Raw genomic sequence first — 6,000 nt, forward strand, 5'->3', positions numbered from 1 at the left:
TCTCAGACATACTAGATTAGCTAAAACATATTTCCCATTATTTGCAATAAGTTTTCACTGTACACAGAAACAATTCACATGGCTACTACGTCCGTAGAAACAGTTTTTCGCTGCATACATTAACAATCAATTTCACAAGTGCACCATACACTCACACGTCCCGTTACCATACACGCACACGTCCCGACCCTGACAGACAAGCTTACCATACACGCACACGTCCCGTTACCATACACGCACACGTCTCGACCCTGACAGACAAACTTACCATACCCGCACACGTCCCGACCCTGACAGACAAGCTTACCATACACGCACACGTCCCGCCCCTGACAGACAAGCTTACCATACACTCACACGTACCGACTCTGACAGACAAGCGCCCGTCATTTATCTACATAAAATGCATTTTTTACTTCGGAATGTGTCATTCTGTCAAAGTTTTACTCCAAAGTAAAGCCTATATGAAATGGTTAATGAAGATTGACTCTAAGTGTAAAAGGGGGTTTTAAATTGTGTCTAGAAAAATCGGGGTTCGGTTAACCACTGAAAACGAACGAGGTTACATTCTAGACAAAATAAAAAATCTTCTCTAATACGTCTCATGGTATATTTCCCTATGTTCTCTGTTCCTTACAATATTTCTTAATATAAATACAATAACTTGATAGATCCCACAACAGTATATATGAGGTCATTTGTTCACATATTTATGGTAACTTCTGAAGGCGTTTACGACTGTAACAACATGAAAACCGATCCTACTAACTTTTATGTTTCCTAGTATCTGAATTCGTTATTAACCGATTTATGACGACGAGTTTCGTGTTCTTGGTATGACGTTAAGGCATGATATCTCTTATTTTTATTATTCCTTTGTGATTAAAATGATATCGACTTGTCTCAGCAATTCAGTAAGTTGATAAAAGCTTAGTTGTGTGGGGTTTCATTATTTTTACAGGGTTCGATGTCCAAAAAAACAGCCAGTCATGCGAGAACAACGTATGCGGTTGTCATTATCTCCTTTGAAAACATGCGTTTTGCTGTACGATTTGAATTCATGATAGCTTCATCGACACTTCCGCAGATTTTATTTTGAGAACCTGGCATTAACACACATTGACCCAGATTAACATAGTTAATGTCGTCGATGAAGCAAAAGATGCCTTTCCTACACTTTCCTACTGGACATATAATTTTTTCATTGGTGTTTGTGTTCATATTTTTGTTGATTTTATTGTTTATTTTATTGTTTATTTTATTGTTTTCTTTTATTCATTTTAGATTTCACTGGGTTCAAAACCGTTTTATCTCTTACAAACGCTTGATTTAGAAAGATATATTTTACACTGTATATACACAATATATATATATACCAATATCAACATTATATGTCTCTGAAACAAATCGTAATAACCAATTAATTGTATATGACCTAATAAAGGTCAATTGACTCTTGTAGAGGGGAGGAGAGGGGTGGGGATCTTGTCACGGGGGATATTATTTATCTTGAAGTTTTATGAAGTAAACTACAAGTTATAGCATGTACCAGGTAGCTTCAACTTGGGTCCTCTCTAGACGGTTTTATTATCAGAAATACTTAATCTAACGACGAGATTCGTGTTTAAACCTGACATGTCTGAGAAAAAGGAACTTGTCAATTAACTCTCCAGAGATATGTAAAAAAAAAAAAGTATTACAAATAAAAGCTGCGAACAGTACATAACGCATATGCAAAACTGGTCACCGACAACGCTGCTTCATATTGGTTAAGTTACACATACATAGTACCAAAAGCGACAAATTCGTAATTTATTTTTGTTAAAATCGTGAAGATGTCGACAAATGGATACAATAGTAGTGATAACTCATGCCAATGTGGTTGTGATTCCCTAAAGGTTTCTGGAAATTGGCCTGGTTTTTCTCATTGTCAAATCAAATGAGACGATTAATTTGCGATCCCCCACAGAATCAATGGACGTTTGGTGTCACCTTACGAACCACAGAGGAAATGATATGTGATCTATGGTATTCATGCAAGCACTTCTTTTTGCTAAATTATGTGTCTTTATATAGTGGTGTCACCGTCCGGTCAACAATATGTGTGTGGCACGTGTTCAGGTAGGCCCAGGGTGTAAAATTGGCCACAGTATGACTAGGCAATGCAAAGAATATAAGGAGCTGAAGATGACGTGCTTGTAAGAGAGGAGCTACCAGGATTGTTTTCAGCGTTATTCTTCAGAGACACAAACATTTACGGAGGCAAGTACTTAACCGGAAACCGAATACTAGCCTGAGACAGGTAAAAAAACAGAAACAGAATACCAATCTCATTTGACACAGGTCAATAATAGAAACAGAAAACTAATCTGAGACAGGTACAAAAATAAAAACATAATACCAATCTGAGACAGGTACAAAAGTACAAAATCAGAAACAGAATATCTACCTGCAATATTTCTAACTCAAAATAGGTAAAAAGCGGGGGAAATATACAAAATGTTATAAATGATATACTGTCAAGACGACTACAAGGTGGATAAGACCATGCGTTTGGGACGGGTAAGTGTCCTGTACAGTATACACTGTGTACGGTCACAGTGTGAGGTTCAAGGTGGTTTAGTACAAAGTTAAAGTTGATGATATTCTGCCAATCATCATGCCTTATCGGAGATGTCACTGGCAAGTAATATGTATAGATATTAGATTAGGAAAATATGTGGGCATGTCACATCCTGCTATATTTTATACGTAATGTCAGGTTTCGTTGACCTTCAGTCACCTTTGTCAGAAAATGGACAGGTGAAGCGCATGCACACCGGGGTTTGAAAGAGTACGAAATTGCAATCAAATCGGAATTTTCGACTACATATCATCATGCATCAATTGAGATGGCAAAGGGTTGTACTTTACTCAAGCCTCATCACAGATGTCGAGAGATTATAGGACCTCTCGTCCCCGATTTTAAACCAGTCTGCTACGATAGAGATAAATAAAATACAAAAAGTATATACCCGACAAAAAATCCGTAATTGAGATTATTGCACTGATATCTTATTGCTTTGCAAATTATTTCAAAATCTGCGATCGCGCTATCTTAGAAAGAACATTCATGGAACATCACTGTGTTTCAATTACAATTCACCCTACCATATAGTGTAACCTCATAAAAACGCATTATAGACCGTAACTGTAAGATCACGTGACCTATCATTCTGACATATAATTGGCTAGCCAGACTATCACGTGAGATACCAGGTATAAAATACTAAGAATAACAAGGTGATCGACACACAAAAATCCAAAAAGCGACAGCAGATCGACTTTAATCTTAGCAAGTGTTTTGGAGTTGTTAAATTCACGCATACGCAAACGGCATATGTAACAATGTTATATAACGATGGCGATAAGACCAGCTAGTATAGTTTTTATTGGTGTCCCTTTTTGGACCAAGGTGTTCGTAAAGCAAACAAAATCTTACTGGCAATTCCACAAAAGCGCTTGACAGCAAACTGCAGATACAAAGGTGTCTGGTTGGGGGACAATAGGTGTACTTTGAAGACAAAAACATCAATAGAAGATTGGATTGTTATGACGCCAAGGAGGAAAGTTTAAAGAGGAGAGACCCAATTCTAACAGGAAGTACATAGATTCGAAGTGTTCTTTGAAACTGTTTTATCAGTCGTTGGTTTCTTCTTCAGGTATACCACGATGATTTATAAAATTTGTATGGTATGGATACCTACAGTCATGTGTACAACGAAAGGCTATCTTACATCAAACACGTGTATAGACAGTCTAGATATCGTCTATTGAGTTCCCATGGTCTTTTTGAAGTATGGTCTGGTTCAAGTAGTTGGTGGCCACTGCACTATGTATGACGCAAGAGCCCTTCGCATGCTGTAGTGATTGGGCTAAAGTGACTTCCTGTGAACACAGCCACAACAGCACAGGCCAGTCGGCGATGTCATCTTCCTGGTAAACGATAACAGCCAAGGGTAGAAAATGGAACACACACCTCAACTCTTCACCTGGGATCAATAAGACTGGCCTACAGTGCCACTTTTAGTCTATAAAGATGAAACGAAAGCTTAAGGAACAAAACCTGAAAGCTAGGATACCGAGTTTGGTTACAACGCTGCCCTTCAGGTATAAGCTATATTTTCAGGAAGGTCCTGAAAGTCACCTGCATATAATTTATATAGATCGCTATCCAAATCATCAAAGATGATGACGTATATATTTTATTTCGGTTAAACTTTGTTGTTTAGATATTAAATCAGTGAAAGTGAAAACGTTTGCATTTGGTCCAAAAATATCGTGTCTTAAAACTTCAGTTGAGAATAATGGAAAGCTAGAACACAGTTTATATAATCATAACATATATTTTGCAAGATGATTGACATGGGGCCCTGGTGGCGGTCCCCAAATGGGTCACATGGTATTATTTCAGATTTAATCAACTTCTTCCATGACGCGTCAAGATTCTCAACCATGGCAGCAATTGGGAGTGGGACGACTGGTTCGCCCGTTGTCAGTATAATGTGACCGGGTGAGGGTGTGCTGCTGGGTGTCTTCCGCAGTATGCTTCAGTGAGGTAGCACTATAAATCGGTAAAAGTTCCGGCCTATCACAAGGAGACTTTACACGAACATACCGCAGCCTCCGAAAACACACATACGCACTCGCCACACGCATGCATGTCGCACGCACGGGAGGCCGTCCTTAAATGACCTTAGCTGTTAATAGGACGTTAAACAAAATAAACCAAACCAAACCAAACCTCTGCATTTATGGTCCATGCTACAATCTGTATCATGGATTTTCAACTGATTATATTTCTTTTGCTCGTACTTGTTGACAAATACATTTGCACGGCAAAATTGAAGGATTCCACAGATCAAGTCACAACAAAGTATGAATGCATATCGAATTAATAGGCCAGTGACGTAGGTCGTAAATATCGGGAACTATTTCAGTAAAAAAAAAATCCTTTTTTCACTTCTGTCATATAGTTTTTAAATATGACTCCCTCATTCATTTTTTGAGGTTAAGTACCCTTCACACAGAAAACATTTCACGTGCGACCTTTTACAGGAAGCAAACTCGTTCAATATTTTAATTGCAAACAGCCGTAAATGTCACTTACGGTGCGTTTTTAATGCGACTTATGACAATTTAATCACAGACTTCTTCATAATTTGTCCAATAAGAAGGGTGAAAGTCCTTTAAAGTAGAAATTTTACATGTCTTTAATAATAACATTTGTTGTTATAGGAAAAATGAATTTGAGTTCTAGACGGCACGCTAGTATCGTAATCAAGATGAGGGATATGAAACACTGGATTGTGAACCGTGATTTTTTTAATGTCAGAAATGTTTTCAGACCAAAAAAAGTAATGGGCATCGGCAGCTCTTGAATTTGCTGTGTATGCACTTTCTTAAATGTTAGTGGAGAGACCGGTACCTCATGTGACGTCATAAGGTCAAAGATCGACAATACCGTACAGCCGAGATTTCCGTTGATCGCCGCATAGCTAGAAAACGCACATCTCAACTTGCTTAAAAGGTTCCTAAATCATTCTTTTTCGGACTGATACATCATGTTAGAATCATGTAGTATGACTATTAGAAATATGTTTTGTAGAGAATCGCCACAGATTACCTAGGTCGCATTAATCCAAGGCCATTGATTTCTGTTTTAGATTATCTAATCGATTTGTCAGCCAACTTAACGTAACGCCCGTTTACAACATAGCAAGTCATGAAGGCGGAATTGTTGCTGAAATTCCAATCGAATTGTAAGTTCAAACAGATTTTAATCGGCTTGAGATAGCTTGGCCATATTTAAAGCATGCCTATTTCACAAGACTTCAGCTTCTAATTAAGGAATGAAATAAAGGCATATCCTTCATGTATAATTGGTATTATATAATTATCGCGAGTAACAGAATATGTTATAGCCTTTATTAGAAATATATCTTAAGTAATTTGAAACTT

This window comes from Pecten maximus, chromosome 11, assembly GCF_902652985.1.
Source record: "Pecten maximus chromosome 11, xPecMax1.1, whole genome shotgun sequence".
In the NCBI taxonomy this organism is placed as follows: Eukaryota; Metazoa; Mollusca; class Bivalvia; order Pectinida; family Pectinidae; genus Pecten; species Pecten maximus.